This window comes from Plecotus auritus (genome assembly GCF_963455305.1).
Source record: "Plecotus auritus genome assembly, chromosome: 1".
Classification (NCBI taxonomy): Eukaryota; Metazoa; Chordata; class Mammalia; order Chiroptera; family Vespertilionidae; genus Plecotus; species Plecotus auritus.
The window spans coordinates 59,434,468-59,452,401 of record NC_137770.1 but is presented as its reverse complement, the minus strand read 5'-3'; positions in this window follow the sequence as shown (position 1 = coordinate 59,452,401).

Genomic DNA, 17,934 nt, shown 5'->3' with positions numbered 1-17,934 from the left:
TTCCTAGTACTTAATAAATAGGAACTCTTGTGTTGACACTACTAAGGCTATTTTCCTTTACTAGCTGTTTGGCCAATTTCCTCTAGCTAAGGATACAGGGCTGATTTATCTTTGGAAACCTCACTGAGTCCCCATCGAGCCCAGCGTGTAGCAGATGTTCCATAAATACTTGTGTAATGATGAGTGAGGGAAGGAACGTAGCTTATTTTGTTTCCAGTCATTCCCATGAGGCTCTATTATGAAATGCTGCTCAGACTTTCAGCTCTACCAAAGGGCCAACTATTCTTTGAAGAAAAAATTATTTTTTAGGGCTTTGCCTCTAGTCTTCTGAAATATGGACCAACATCACCGCAGAGAAACTGATCATCACCCTGGGATTCAGCACTGGATCTGTGCTGAAGTGCAGAATTTTTCATGGCTCATTCCACGACTTTGTCAAATATGTTGATCTGTTTTCCCAAATGGACCACAGGAACCTTGAAGGAGCTGTTCTGGCCCTCTCCAAAGACCCTCCCCTCGTATGGAAGACTGGCATGGCCTGGGACTGTCTGAGCTGCTTGGAAGAGTAACTTGGGAATAAAGGTTATGGGTTTTCTCAGGCCAACTCTGCACAACCGTGACTCTCAGTGTGGATGGAGGACGTTGCCATGGAAAACAGTTATTTAAGAAGACAGGCTGCTATTTTGGGAAGTAGTGATCGAGAGCAAAGTGGTACACATTTGTCCACATGCTGCTGAGAAACTCGGTTTCGAAAGTTCTACTTGTCCAAGAACCTGGTGCACTGGTGCCCATAAGGAAACACAGTGGTATCCTCCCCCAAACGCTATCAGAACCCCCAGCCTCAGGAAGTGATTATGGAGTCAGCAGGGCTCTCACCTCAAGCCCCAGACTGGAAGCGTCCGGAAGACAGAGCAATGACGCGGGAAGCACTGGCTCACGGCCAGGAGAACGCTCCTCTCCCCTGGATATTGATAGTGAAACAGACAAATGAAGGGGTAGCGTCAGGGCTAATTTCTGATCAGGACCAAAGTCACTTTGGACTTTTTGTGTGAAGTTTGAAAGATTCTACTCGGGACAAGGAAGTTCCTTCATGCAGTCCCTCAGTCCAGGCGCTGAGCAAGATGGAAAAGACTGCATAAGTGGGAAAATGAAGCTAACGTGACAGTATTCAACAGTGCAATTCAGGAGTGATGTCACCAGCGTTGGTCCATCAACAAAGACCAACAATGGATGGCTATCCGTGGATAAATACAGCTCAGGGAGCTCTGGGGTCCACTTAAGCAACTTTAGCAACACAGTGTACATGGAACCTGAGAATAACTGCACAACAGAGAAGGACCTCTGTGCAGCTACTGTGACCACCAAGAATAGGGAAACAGGCTCCACCAGAGGACACAGTAAACCTCCAGTTACTGGCCCCAAAGAAACAGAGACCCAGGAATACCCAATAAAGAATCCAAAGTAATTGTTCTAAAGATGCTCAGAGAGCTACAAGGGAGCACGGGTAAACAATGGAATGATATCGGGAAAAACAATACAAAGACAACATGAGATGTTTAGCAGAAAAAGAGAAAGCATAAAGAACCAAACAGGAATTTTGGAGCTGAAGAATATCATAACTGAACTGAAAAGTCAATAGAAAATTTCAACATCAGACTTCACCAAACAGAAAAGAATCTGTGAGCTTGAAGATAGATCACTTGAAAATATCCAATCATTAGAGCAAAAAGGGGTGGGGGGGGGCGGAAATGAAGGATCAAGATGACAATGTATGAGGATTCTGAATTTGCTCCATGGCACAGACACACAAATCTACAGCTGCATATGGAACAGTGCCCTATGAAAGAAATCCAAAAACTAACTGAGCAACTCCACATTGGGCGAATGAGGAAAAAGGCCTACACTGCAATGGGGAGGAGAGGCTGACACAATCCTGCCATCACCCCCACCCCTTGTGCGGTGACTCACCATCAGGAGGAAACTTGCAATTCTGAGATTTCCCTGAGGAGTGAAGGGCTTGAAGGTGGCACTCTGACTTTTAAGAGCTGCAGCTGAAGGCCAGTGGGGCTTGCATCCATGAGACCCAGAAGGCTATAGCAAACTGAGAACCAGTTCTCAAAGGGCTCGGGCAGGGCACCCCAAAGTCCCAAGTGCTAATCACACACCCCTCCCCCCACTCTGCTGCTGGCCCCGTAGGTGTGTTTCTGAGTGCATCCCTAAGAGTGAGCTCTGGTAGAGAGAGTGTGCTCAGGAATTAGGCCATGGTCAGTGGGCAGGGAGAAACCACAAGCTTGAGCTATAGCACCACCTTCTGGAATACAAAAGACAGGTTTGAATTGTAAGAACCAAAGAAAGTATAAAAGCATGGTTAAAATTATCACTATTTGCTGATGATATGATCTTATTTATTGAAAATCCCAAAGACTCAGCAAAAAAACTACTGGATCTAATCAATACATTCAGTAACATTGCAGGATGTAAAATCAATATAGAAAAATAAGTTGCTTTTCTGTATACTAACAAGAAAACATCTAAAAATTAAAAAAATATACACTATCCATTCACATTAGCATCAAACCCAGTAAAATACTTGAGAATAAATTTATCCAAGGTTGTAAAAGATCTGTACAATGAAAACAATAAGATTTTGTGAAAGAAGTCAAAGAAGATACAAAGGGAAATATATCCCATGTTCACGAATTGTAAGAGTTAATATTGTTAAAATGTCCATGATACGCAAAACTATGTACAGATTTAACACAATTCCTATCAAAATTCCAATGGCATTTTTCACAGAAATAGAAAAAAAATCCTAAAATTTGGATGGAACCACAAAGACCCCAAATAGGCAAAGCAATCCTAAGAAAGAAGAACAAAATTGGAGGCATCAAACTGTACTACAAGACTATCGTAATTTTACAAGTATGGTACAGCCTGGCCGGCATGGCTCAGTGGTTGAGCGCTGACCTATGAACCAGGAGGTCGAGTTCGATTCCCAGTCAGGGCACATGCCGGGGTTTCGGGTTCGATCCCCGGTGTGGGGCGTGCAGGAGGCAGCAGATGAATGATTCTCTCTCATCATTGATGTTTCTCTCTCTCCCTCACTCTCTTTTCCTCTCTGATATCAATAAAAATATTTTTAAAAGTATGGTACAACATAAAAATAGACACAGAGACCAATGAACAGAACAGAAAGCCCAGAATTAACCCCTGCGTATATGGTAAGCTAATATTCAATCAAAGAGCCAGGAGCATCCACTGCAAGGACGGTCTCTTCAACAAATGGTGCTGGGAAGAAACTGGAAAAATGAACTGAACCACTCAAAAAATTAACTCAGGTGAGATGTGTGAAGGGGTCAAAAGATAAAAGGGGAAGAAACATACATAAGTCATCTATGGGCTGCTTATTTTGTTTCCCAAATCTTAAGTCCAAGGCTGTATTTTTCTCCCACCACCTTCCCTTTCTCCTTCCCTTACCATATTAACAGGCAGAAACTGCTTGGGGACAGAGTGGATAAGGAAGACAGGGAGGGGTAATAATAGTCTGTCCTCCAGGAAGCTGCAAAAGAGATATACTGTGGGCAAAGAAGACAAGAGTAAAGACAGGTGCACATTCTATTCTGCTTCTATGTCCTTTCCTTGCCCCTAAGATGATCCTAACCCCAAGCAGAAAACAGACAATTGGACTCTGCAATGTTAGTTTGCTGGTGCAGTTCTTGAGATTAGGTAAAGATTCCATGGAAAGCAATAAAACTCCAGCATTCCGCTTTTTCCCCCCATTAAACATTTGGCAATAGAGCCTTTATTATTCCTCAGAGGGAAGGGGAGGTGTGTGGGGAGGGAAGAGATGAAAGAACTTGTACGCATGTATGCATAACCATGGACACAGACAATAGGGTGGTGGAGGTGGGGGGTGGGCAGTGAGGGTGGGCTAGAAGAAGTCAATGGGGGGGGGGGGAAAGGGACATAAATATTATCCTAATTAGAGAGAGTTGTGTTTGTAGAGGAACTGACTCCTTTCATCTGCACCCAGCATTCCATTTTTGACCCTTGTCTTGACACAGAACTGCCTCTGTCATGTGTATGCTATTTAGCCAGTATGAGGTTTGTTAAGATATGGGGGGAAATTAACTCAAATGGATAAAAGAATTAAACAAAAGACCTGAAACTGTAAACCTCCTAGAAGAAAACAGGGCAGGAGATCCTCGACCTCGATGACGTTGATGGTGGCAAAGATTTTCTGGATATGACACAAAAGCACAAACAGCCAAAGAAAAACCAACAACAACAAACACGTAAGAATATATCAAACTTAAAAGCTTCCGCACAGCAAAAGAAACAATTAATGAAATGGAAAGCCAACAGAAAAAACTGGACAACTTTTTTGCAAACCATGTATTGGATAAGGAGTTAATATCTAAAATATAAAAAACTCACACAACTGAATAGCAAAAAAAAAAAAAAAAAATCTGATTAAAAATGGGCAGAGGAAATTGACATTTTCCCAAAGAAGACATAGAAAAGGCCAACGGGTACATAAAAAACATTATTAATCATTAGGGATAATACAAACCAAAACCACAATGATATACCACCTCACACCTCTTAAAATGGCTCTTACCAAAAAGACAAAAAATAAGTGTTCTATAAGGATGTGGAGAAAAGGGAACCCTTGTGCACTGTTGGTGGAAATGTCCATTGGTGCAGCTACTGTGGAAAACAGTGTTGAAGTCCCTAAAAAATAAAAATAGAACTACCATATGATCCAGCAATTCCCCTGGATTATATACACCCACTGCAGCTGCCAGTGTGCCTGCAGGAGGACCCGGCCTTTGCTGCCTGCCCTGGGTATATATCCAAAGGAAATGAGTACAGGATATTGAAGAGATACCTATACTCTCATGTCCATTGCAGCATTATTGCCAACAGCCAAAATATGGAAATTACCTAAATGTCCATCAGTGGATAAATGGCTAAAGATGTGATATACGTACACATGAATATATTTCAGCCATTAGAAAGAAGAAAATCCTGCCATTTGTGATAACATAGATGGATCTTGAGGGCATTATACTAAATGAAATGTCATACATTGAAAGATAAATACTGTATGATGTGGAATCAAAAGAAACAAAATTTAAAAAGAGAGAGCGAGCAGATTGGTAGCTACCTAGGACTGGGGATGTGGGAATTGGGGAGATGTTAGTCAAAGGGTAAGTAAGGTCTGGGACTCTAATCTAGAGCGTGATTATTTTAGCTAGTAATTCTGTATTGCATACTTGACAGTTGCTAAGAGAGTAGTCTTAAATGTTCTTACCGCCAAAAAAGAGAGAGAGAGAGCGAGAGAGAGAGAAAAGAAAAGAAATGGTGATTACATGACACTATGGTGGTAAATGTTTTACTATACATAAATGTATCAAATTAACACACTTTACACCTTAAACTTATACAATATTATGTCAGTTATATATCAATAAAGCTGTAACCCCTACTCTCCCAAACCCCAAAAAGAACCAAAGTACAATTCAAATCCTGTTTTGTTCAATGGAGGGATGTGAGGAGGAAGAAAGATTCTACTGGAAAGATTGGAAATTCCTTAGGTCTGAACTGCAGGAAATGAATTGGGTTTGAATATGGCAACTTATATTTGCTCACTGCTGGGAAGGAGGACACATAAGTAATAGGGCTTGTGCATGCTGGGGAAAAAATAGGACCCAAAGCTTCAGACCCAGCTGAAGAAAGGAAAGCAAAGAGGGGCATGAAGTAGGGCTATGACTCCAAGTGCAATGGAAAGGCTACATCCATCTGGCTGGGTTTACTATGGAAATTTGGACTGAAGTGAAAGGCAATACAAGCAGATGTATGAGCCTGCTGAGGCTACCGACAATCATGTGACCAGTCTGCCAGTTGGGGCGATCTGTCTATAAGACAGTCATGAAAGCTGGACAGGAAATATTTTCCCCAATACGAGAAGCTAAGGGTTAGGACAGACTCTGGTCAAAGTCGCAAATGAAAAAGCAAAGGGAGTGGGTTACTTTTTCTTCTGCCCTCTTTCCTCCTGTTTACTTTAGTTCTATCAGAGAAAGGCATTGGGTTCACATGCAATGGGTTACATTACTCAGCTGTTGATTTGAATGAAAAAATCTGTGTGAAATAATAATAGTGAAATATACTTATTTATAAGGGTGATTTGGGATATGTCCCATCAGTGAAGCATCAAGAACCTCTGTTTTAGCATGACCAGAAGATGACATGTCCTGCTTTAACTGGGCCAGTTTTTAGATGACCCAGACTTTCATGTGGGCGATTCCAGCATAGTATGGTGCTCAGAGGAGCAGCTAGAGACTAAGCGTGGGAAGAGGGCAACTGCTGCTTCTTTCCGAGAGGAAGAACAGAATGGTTTAAAAAGACCTGAAGGTGAACATCTCCCCCTTGAAAAACTGTTGCGTAGAGATCGAGACCTTTCTGTAGCAGCCTACTGCAGAGGTAATTATGATGGTTTAAATCAATTGTGCTCTTGGTGGATAATTTTATATCTCCAAAATTATGCTTGGAGAGTTTTAAATGGCCACAGTTTTTCAACATATCAGTAAGTAGAAAATGAACAAATCAAATTCCAATTCATTTTATGGATCTAATATTGCAATGATGCTTTTAGTCACATAAAAATATATTCACTTGGAATGTAAGTATATAGGAAAATGGGCAAATGCAGCTGTACTAGCAGTAATTAATGTTTTATGTTTCCTTTATTGATATTTATTTTCTGCATCAAAGGATATTCACTAGATATTCTTTCCTGTGAATGATATCTATGATTAGAGCAAGTTTTTATAATTTTTGGAGAGCTCTTGTTTTGTTTCCCATTTATAAGGCTGCAATCGAGTTGAGAATTCCTTCCTCCAGTTAAGGGCCATTTGCCATAAGGGCAATCAATGCTTCACTCCCAAGAAGGGGCATTTGTTTGGAGTAACCACTGTCATGGGCCTTGGGGAACTATTTAAGATGAAAAAAATATTCATGACTCTCTCCTTTTCCTCAAGGCCAAGAGTTGGTGTCTTTAGGTATCCTACCAAAACACAGGCAGGCAACTGGACCTTCACTCTCGGTCAGAAGAGTTGAAGCAGGCCCCAGATTTTTCTCTCTCACCTGGTTCATGATTTTACAGAGCAGCTTGAAGGACTTCCCTTACTTGGCTGGATTCTCAGAGTGATTCTGGTTGAGGGCTGACCTGGTGAGAACATTGGTCAGAAGGACCTGAAGTACCAGTTAGCAGAATTATAGAGTATTTCCTGAGAGTAGCAGAAAGCAGAGTGCCAAACCAGGGTCCAGGGGTGAAGCCAGGTCTTGGAGCTGGAGAAATAGTCTAAGGTGCAAAAGGTGAAATAATACTTTAACCAAGAATCAGAGTCAGAAGCTGGGAGACTGGGAATAAGTTGGGTGGTTGAGTGGGAGGTGGGTTGGGGTATGTGGTTCCGGACAGAGGTCATGAATAAGGAAAAGTTCTGGATGATGACAGAGACATCTTGAAGAAGGGTATTCCTGACCTGTTCAAAGAAAAGGCTAGTTGCAATGAGAAGAAAACTGCTTTCTAAGGAGAAGGTTTAGAAACACCTGCATAGGTTCAACAGTGGACCATCCATCAAGTGGGTGATGGGAACACTGCTTCTGAGTCTGCTGCCACCAGACATCTGGAGAAGATGAAGTACAGCAGGTCCTCAAGTAATGTTTTGTTCAACGTTGTTTTGTTATCACTTTGGTGAGATGCCATAAGAAGTTAACGCTTGTTTATGTAAATTAGCCTATAGTAAAATTGGTTTCTTTATACATCATTTCACTTGAAGTGTGGAAACTATAGATGATGCTAAATGAGAACTTACTGTACAAGAGAGCCAATGTGATAGCAACGCCAAGGTCTGGATAGGCACCAGGAAACGACCCTAAGTATTTCAGGTCCGGTGAGGGAGATGTGAAAAACTCCAAACAGGGATTTCACTCTCTTACTGAGGCTCGAGGCTTTTCTAGACAGAATTTCACAGATTGGAGTTAGTGTGCACTATGTGACTGAGTGGTTTCAGCTTTCAGTGAGGCAGGCAGCTGTCTCTCTGGGTCTTTCTAACACCACTCCGTTGGCTGCCCACTGCAGCAGAACTTCCTTCGGCCCGTAAGAACGGAGCGCACACTCCCACAGGAAAGAAGAGCAGGCTTTCAGCATTAATGCTTCTCTCTTCTCAACTCCTCCTCATCTCTTGCATTTCTTTCCATTCGAGCGCAAATAACTTTAGCTCTAAACTATTTCTGAATTTTTAAGCAAGCAATTTATCATAGAGTTTTAGAGCTGGAAGGAGCATAGAAACCATCTTGTGTAAAGGTATTATTTTGTGGGTTAAAAATCGAGGTCTGTGATGCTTACCCACAGTGATAGATGGGGGAGCTGTGCTTAGAACCCAGGTGTCCTGACCTCATTAAATCACACGGAAGATATGGGAAATAATGAACTTTTTCAAAGGTAAATTATGGGGATGCCATCAGAACATAGAGAGGGTGATTATTTTACTGCCTTGAACTTGGATTACTGATCTAGATGTGGGAATCTCTTTTCACGGCTAGTTAAAAAACAATAGACACAACATTAACAAAAGCTAAAAAGCAACTCTTTTTTAAAAAATATATTTTATTGTGTTTTTTTTACAGAGAGGAAGGGAGAGGAATAGAGAATTAGAAACATCAATCAGCTGCCTCCTGCATATCTCCTACTGGGGATGTGCCTGCAACCAAGGTGCATGCTCTTGACGGGAATCGAACCTGGGACCTTTCAGTCCTCAGGCCAACGCTCTATCCACTAAGCCAAACCAGTTAGGGCTAAAAAGCAATTCTTATTTGTCCTTAAAACTGATCAGTCCATGGACTAGTCAAAATAAGTATAATAAAAAGATTTATTTTTAGGCCAAAGATCACTAAATTGGTTTAGCAGTTTCACTTACAAAAAATAAAGAAGTTAATAACAGAAACAACTGTTTCCTCATTCCTTTACTATTTCTTTCCCAGACCCTTCAGGTTTGAGAAGACATCACCTTGAACAATTGGGTGAAACTGCAGACCCCAGCTCTGAGGTTGCTAGCACTGATGTCCAGTCCCACTTCTGGTTGTCTCTTTTCCCTTTGCCTTTGTGCTGTCCTTGTGTAATGGAGTGGGGAGAGGTACGCAGACGAATCCCTTGCCATTGTGCTGGGAATGGGAGAGCAGAGAGTGTCAGGTAGCCACCTGTCACTGGAAAATGTTTTGAGGCTACTAACCAAGGATCTTTTCTTTTTTGGAAATTTCCCCTTTGCTTCTCCTACTCGTGGAGATAGAGAGCAGTTGATGCTGGTTCCCTTATGAGTGGATGGAGCAGTATAGAAAGAAGAAACACATGCAATTCTTCCCAGATTTGGTTTCCAAAAGCCTTATGTGACCCAGCAATCCCTATTCTGAGTTTCTACTCCAAAAATTTGAAAATATTTATTCATAAAGGTATATATATTCCCACATTCACTGTGGCATTATTTATAGTAGCCAAGACATGAACACAACCTAAGTGTCTTTTGATGGATGATTAGATAGTGAAGATGTGGTACATATATACTCAGCCATAAAATAATGAAATATTGCCATTTTCAACACATGGATGGATCTTGAGATTAATATGCTAAGTGAATTAAGTCAGAGGGATAAGAATTGTATAATTTCATTCATATGTGGGATATAAAACAAAAAGCAACAAATGAGCTAACAAAACTCAGATACAGACAACAGAATGGTGGTTACCACAAGAGGTTAAGGGGACCAAATATGTGGTGAAAGGAGACTGAACTTCAAGTGGTAAACACAGAGTAAATGGATGTCTATTATAAAGTTAAACACCTGAAATTTATGTAATGTTATTAACCAATGTTACTCCAATAAATTTAATTTTTTTAAATGTAGCCCGTCTTTTGGTAGCTTTCTGAGGGAGTATGGGAAATTGAGATTTTGTGTGTTTTTTCAACTATTGAAAAATTTCAATGTATACCATATATAATTTTATATGACTGTATAGCTGTGATCATATCATACATGCTATGAAGCTCTACATTACTTTAAAGGGGTCTTTATTCTACCCTCACACTTGATAGTTTGGTCATATAAAGAACTTTTGAGGTACTGGAGACCTGGTGGGGGGGGCCTCATCACTTATACAGAATTTTTTAAAAACCCTTTTATTCTCAACATCTGTGTAGTATTTGGTGACTACAGTTCCCAATTCTTTCACAAATTCAAATCATTTGGCTTCTCACCAATAATATTTGCTCATCTCTTTCCTAGTTGCTGAGTCACCACTTCTCCATCAGCTTTCCATCCCCATGTGGGTGGTGCCTTGGAGGTTTATTAGAATGGAGTGTGTATGCACGTTTCTCATTCTAATTACTTGGATTACATTCCTCATGGAGACATGTTGAGTTCTATACTTTAGACCACTTCACCAGAGTAGAAAACAGTAAACTGTAATAAAGCACCTGAACCAACATTTACCAAAGAGGTTGGATTATCCCGGGTGGTGTAGGAAATAAAACACAGATGGCACAGGTGGTGCATGGCCAAGTAAATTTTTGTTTTAAGTATAACTTATTGTAATGTGTATTAGAAAAAGTATCACCAGCCCATTATGTCAATCGGGACTGCATTTAGGTGCATGTAAAATGAAGCTATGTAAAAAATGGTGAGCCTTAAAGAAAAATACTAAGCAAAGAAGGTGATATACAAATTAATAAGATTTAAAACACATTAACTTCTTTTACAGAGGCAAGAGAAGCCGCGAGAAATTAGCATGAATGGTTATTAAGGACATGGGCTCTGGAATAGTTCTTGCTTGAATTTGAATCCTGACTCTACCCTCTGCTAACTGGGTAACACTTCAATATAACTGACATAAGTTTCTGTATCTGTAAAATGGGGAGGAAAATAACAATACCTGTGTCATAGGACTGTTCTGAGGAGTATATTCAAGAGTTAATATCTGGAACATAGTAAGTCTTCAATTAATGTTAACTATTATAATTATTTTAGCGATGGAATGATACTGAATCCTTGGGTCAGTTTGTTAAAAACTCTAGCAAGGGGAAAAAGAAAAAGTTAAAGAAATGAAGGCCAGTGAGTTGTCAATATTAGACTGATTCTTACAGGTCAGGGTTTCTCAACGTCAGTACTATTGACCTTTTGGGCAGGATAATCCTTTGTTGTGGACCTGTCCGGTGCATTGTAGGATGTTTAGCAGCATCCCTGGCCTCCTCCCACTAGATGCCAGTAACACTCCTCCCCTAGCGGTAACAACCAAAAAGATCTCTAGAGTGAGCAAATGTCCCCAGGGGCCAAAACCACGGCACACTTCCCTGGACTCTGTGAGAAGTACCCACAGTGTCGGGCCAGGCAGTCAGCGCTCACTAGATGTTAGTCCTCATTCTTACCTCCTTCTCTTCTTTCCACTTCCCCCAACAGGGGCTGTGAAAGCAGGAGGAGCAAAGGACTGAGATAGGTGGCCCTTCTGGTCTAAATTCTAATCTCATATCCAGTAGCAGAGTCTTGTGAGCTCCCGTAGCCTTGAGAAGAGAAGCATTTCAGTTTGGCCATAAGAAATACATAAGAGCTTTGCAACTGGAGGCCTCTAAGGATGTGTATACTTATGCATATTTATAACACATTGCTGAAATCATTGCACATAAAGCACAGAGACTGCCTCCAGAGAGGCAAGGGCAGAAGGTGGCCATTTAAACGTTGACTGTGTGCCTTCAGACCATATTTTGACTGGCACCCTGAAAAGCGATCCCTTCTGGGGAAATCGAAGCAACCACAAATATATCTACCCTCAGACCTTTCTATAGACCCCTGGAGTGGTGAGGGTGATGGTCACACTTGTTTGTGGGGCTACAAACTTGAAAACTCTTACCAGCTCTGACCGCTATTGCCAACCTACAGCAAGCACACAATTCTAAATGGAAGAGCAAATATTTTCCCTCTTTTTCTTTTCCTTTTTTTCACCATCTCCAATTCGCATGCCTGTGTTCTGCCTAATAGGTACTATTTCGATATGTATCTTTTTAAAAAATATATTTTTATTGATTTCAGAGAGGAAGAGGGAGACATAGAAACATCAATAATGAGAAAGAATCATTGATCAGCTAGCTGCCTCCTGCACGCCCCGCACTAGGGACTGAGTCTGCAACCCAGGCATGTGCCCTGACCGGGAATCAAAGCATGATCTCCTGGTTCATAGGTCAATGCTCAACCACTGAGCCACACTGGCTGGGCTCAATATATATCTTTTAAAAAAAATTTTAAATATAGGCAGGCTCTGATCTAACAAATCTGTTAATAAAACAAACAAACAAACAAAAACCCACACTTCCATTCTCCGGACCCTGCCCGGCAGCTTGGACAGTGTCTTTGTTGCACAGCCTGGGTGGGAGGATTTGTGCTGTGGGCAGCTAAGGCTAAGACAGAAGGTTAGACACTGCACAGGGAAGTGGGAGGCTGGCTGTATGGGAAGTGTGGGGAAAGGAACGTCATGATACTACCTCAAACAAAGCAGCACGAGCGTCTTGCTGGGAAGCTCCACAAATAGAAAGAACCACGCTGCATGTGGAAGCCAGAGACAGGATCAAAAGACATTAAGCGGGGAGATAGTGGAACGAGTACCATAGTGTTTGCCTTCTTGACTTTTCTTTGCCCCTAACAGCCTACAAATCACCTCATCATTTCACACCTCAGTTTCTGCCTCTATAGAACAATAAAGCTTACTCTACCTACCTCTCAAGATACTGTCAAGATCAAATGAGGCAGTACATGTGCACAAAAATTTGAAGACCTGAGTGTGGCAGGTGCTACCGTTCTGAGTGAGGCCTAATGTAGCACTGGGTCCAAGAAACAGAATAGTCAATATTATAGTAATAATTTAGCATGGTGACAGATGGTTACTAGACTTACTGTGGGGACCACGTTTATAAGGAATATGAACGTTGAATCACTATGTTGTACACCCAGAACTATTATTGCATGTCAACTACGCATTAATAAAATACCCTTTTTTGTCCTTTAAAAAAAAAGCAGCAGTACACATTGCAAGTGGTGGGTAAGAGCAACAGTGATGAATGCATTAAATGTGCGTTGCCTGGAGAGTTACATGTGTTATTGATCTTCACAGCTCTCTGAACTAGGCATTTTTATTTCTGTTTTGCCAACCAAGTTAAGTGATTTCTTCCAGGAACTAAACTCAGTCCTGCCTATTTCCAGACATTGTGCTCTTCTCACTCTCTCACATGCCTCCCCTAATTTTTTGTACATTCATAGGCTGTCAGTATGGGAAGTTTGAAGTATGACTCATTTTTAAGCTTTCCATTCCTTATAACTTAGTCCACAGCCCTGTCATTCCCCACCTAAGAAATATAGGCAGGCTCTGATCTAGCAAATCTGTTATTAAAAAAAAATGAAGTTTAGAGACCAGCCTTCCGTTTTCCGGGGTATGTGGGATCTGACCAGGAAAGACTCAGGCGTCTTTGTCACAGCCCCGGGGGCAGCATGGAAGGCCGCCTGTGCACAGACTTCCCTTCATACACAGAAAAGCACAGCAGTTGCGACAAGGCAAGAGGGTGTGTGGGGGGAGGAGGAGGTCTCCAATCCCAATATTACTGTTCTGTTGTTGCTGTAATACTCAACACAAATTCAGTAGCTTAAATCAACACGAATGCCTTATCTTACAGTTCTGTCAGTCAGAAGTCTGCCACGGGTTTCACTGGGCTAACATTTCTCTCTGGAGACTTACCTTTTCCAGTGTCTAGAGACAGCCCTCATTCCTTGGCTCAGGACCATTCTCTGCATCTTTAAAGCTAGTTCCTCTCTGAGGTCTTCCCACCATCACATTTCTCTCTGAAGGACGCAGGCAGAAAAAGTTCTCTTAAAAGGATCCGTGTGATTAGATTGGGCACACCTGGGCAATCCAGTCTACTCTCAAATTCTTAACTTTAATCACATATGCAAAATCCCTGTTGCCGCACAAGGTGCCACATACTATATTCCTAAATTCTGAGGATTGGAGTGTGAACATCTTTGGTGGCATTATTCTGCCAACCACAATCCCCATTCCAATTACAACAGGTATGAACAGGTTTGAGAACAAGCACAATTGTCTCTTGGTAAATGTACAACTAACATAGGGGAAGCAGCAACGTGTAGGTGTGCTAAGCGTCCCTAACTAGCCGACATGCTGTGACTGCTCAGTACCACTGTGCAGCTGTTTTATAGAGCGAATGGACAGAGTTGGTTAAGCTGGTGCAATGTTAGACAGGAGTCAGTATGGGATAGGAAGGAACAGGAATAAGCAGATTTTTAAACATTTGAACTTGGCTCAGTAGTTCTCCTCTGCAAGGATGTTTTGTTCCCTCTCCTCAGCCAGAGATTTTAACATCTTCTGAGTTCCAAATGACCCGTGTATGTATGTCTCACTTGTAGTTTGGTTGTAATTCGGTTTCATACTCAGACTGGAAGCTCCTTGAGGACAGGCCTTGTGTCTGATTTACTGTTGCATCCCATGATCTGGTTCAGTGTCTGATACAGAGTGAGGGCATGCAAAGATTTAAAAGGATAAATGAATACCCACCTTCCACATCCCCTTCTTCCAGGAATAGCTATTCAGGGGGATTTACACCCTTGGTTGTCAGCCAGAGTCTTACACAGTCCTCCAAAGGACTAAACACATTGCGGACCAGTAGTTTTATTGCTAGCTTTACCCAGTGGCCAGATAAGTTTCTATTGAACGAGTACAAAAAACGTTTTACATAAATGTTAAAGGTACACTTTAAAATTAAATACCCATTGCATTTTGAAGTTATTTATTCCATGTTCTCACAAGCCAATATCTTCTTAAAGTATGATACTTTGTAAAACACTGTGTAATATGAAGCAAAAATTCTTGTGATCCATCCGCAACGTGTTAAGTGTCTTATGGGAGGCTAGGAATGGTGCTTGGCAATGAAGGTTTAAATTAGAACCACTCCCATATCTTGGCCAATGTAAATAATGCTGAAATGAACATAGCGGTGCATATATCTTTGGGAATACATGATTTCAAGTTTTTTAGGTATATATATCCAGGAGAGGGGTTGCTGTGAGGACTGGATAAAGAAGATGTGGTACATTGCACAATGGAATACTACTCAGCCATAAGAGAGGATGAAATAGCACAATCTGCAACATGGATGGACCTGGAGAACATTATGCTAAGTGAAATAAGTCAGTCAGAAAAAGCTAAGAACCAGACGGCTCCACTCATATGTGGGATATAAAATTGAAAGTCGTGAACACAAACAGCAATGTGGTGGTTGCCAGAGGGAAGAGGGTGGAGAGAGAAGGGGGTTCTAACATATAGTGACAGATTTGACTTTGGGTGGTGGGCACACAGTGCAATATACAGATCTTGTAACACAGAAACCCACACCTGAAACCTCTATGTTCATGTTGACCAATGTCACCCCAATAAATAAATTAGAACAAGCTTGTTGATGGGGAAAGGGCTATCTCCCAGATCACTTCTGCAGGGGATTGTAGGGTTCGATTGCCCTGGCTGGTTCTCATTTTCTCTTTGATTGGTTTAAAAGCAGGTTCACGTGGATGAGTGCAGCAGGAACCACTAGAGCTAACTGCCCTAGAGGCAGCCAGCAAGATTACTGTGTGGGGACAGTATTGCTATATGTGATTTGCAATGATCAGGTAAGCCAGTGAAACACCTCGTGTCCTTTTCTCTTCAAATATGTTTACTGAAGGAGACATAGCATCATTTAAGTAGAATTAAACAGAGCTGCTTCATAATGTGTTTACTATTTGCTTGGTGTTTTTGGCGGTTATTTCAGGGTAATTGTTTCTGCCAGATTATTTCACCAATGGTGCAAACAAGCTCAGACTATTGTTCACAGAACTGGGACAGATTATGGATGTGGAATATGCATAGTAACCTTGTCACAATTGCAGGTTCATCACTTGACTTCAATAATTCTCCCACCAGTTTTTATTTAGATTTGGATGTTGTCTAAACCCATTTTGGAAGTTCTTTAGAAATAATCCAGGTATGTTTTGTATGGCAATAGGGGTGCCCTCTGTGAGTGGTAGAGAAATCAGTGGAAAGTATAGTGTGGTTTTATCTGCATTCTTGGTCTGATTGCTCTTGTCCTCAATTCACTTGAATATTCCTATCAAATTGGTTAACGCTATTAAAGCTTGGCTTTATGGTGATTTGTATGCATTCAGGATATTTTAGTCTCATGGTAGTTCTGAGTTAAATGCAGCTGTAAAGGATCAAAAGTTTTACTTTTACAATTTACTTTCTTAATCCACATTTATGAGTAAAAGGAGTGGGAGAAACCATGAGTGACTTCCTGAAATTTGTGCTGAGGCTAAGCCTCTTAATCATTTAGAGAGATCCAACTCTGAGAATCACTTGCAGCAGCAAAATTCTACAAAAGGTGGTGGTATGTGTGTTACTCAGGGTGTTCTGGATAAACAGAACCAAAAGGATGGCTGAAAACTTCCCATATTTAATGAAAATTATTCATCTACATATTCAAGGTCAACAAATTCCAAGTAGGATAACCTCAAAGACTCACACCCAGACATATCATTGTAAAAATGATAAAATCCAGACAAAGAAAATTTTGAAACATCAAGAGAAAAATGTCATGGATGTTGTTGTGAATAAGGGAACACGGTAAGATTGGTGGCTGACTTCTCATCAGAAACAATGGAGGCCAGAAGGCCACTGTCCTGATTCAGGAATGCTACATCTATAAATCATAGGTCTACAGAGCTGCAGCCCCAGTACAGAACTTCTACATATGTGTTTACCATCCCAGCCTCATTCCCAAGGCAAGGAAATCAATGGCTTCATGTCACTCAGACTTCCAGGCAGATGCAGAAACAGCTACCAGTCTCCAGACAACTGGTCCAGGGCACCACTCTGCATTTGCTCAGTTCCAGCCGGCATCACAGGTCCTTTTACATTTCTACCTAAGCTTTTGAATTTTAAATAACCAAGCAAGCTTGTTTGTACTACTCCAGAGAGCTCTAGGACTGGAGCATTCATGCTTGAAAATAAACAATTCATCAACACTTAGGTTATTATAAAGGCCCAATGCACAAAAATTCATCCTAGAGTAGGTCTTCCTTCTCCCAGTGCTGGCACTGGCTTCCTTTGGGTACCTAGGACCTGGGCTTCCCTCCTCCAGCCACCAGCAGGCACCTGGGATCCAGGCTAGCTTCCCCCAGGCCACCTGCAGACACCTGGGACCGGGCTGACTTCCCTCTGGCCCCGGCTTCATCAGGAAGGACGTCCAGAATGACCTCCGGAAGACATCCAGTCTAATTAGCATATTATCCTTTTATTATTATAGGTACTAGAGGCCCAGTGCATGAAATTCCTGCAAGCCGGGGGGGGGGGGGGCATCAGCCCAGCCTGCACCCTCTCCCAATCCAGGACTGCTGGCTCCTAAGTGCTCGCCTGCCTGCCTAATTGCCCCTAAGCGCTCGCCTGCCTGATCGCCTCTAACTGCCTCTGCCTGATCACCCCTAACCACTGGCCTGCCTGCCTGATTGCCCTTAACCACTCTGCCTGCCTGATCACTCCTAACTGCCTCTGCCTTGGCCCCATTCAGTGTGGCTTTGTCCAGAAGGACGTCTGGAAGGTCATTTGGCTGTCCAGTCTAATTAGCATATTACGCTTTTATTATTATAGACTAGAGGCCTGATGCACAAAATTCGTGCAAGTAGGCCTTCCTTCCCCCGGCTACCAGCACTGGCTTCCCTCTGGCACCCGGGACTCAGGCTTCCCTTCTGCCGCTCGCAGGCACCCGGGACCGGGGCTTCCCTCGCAGCCCT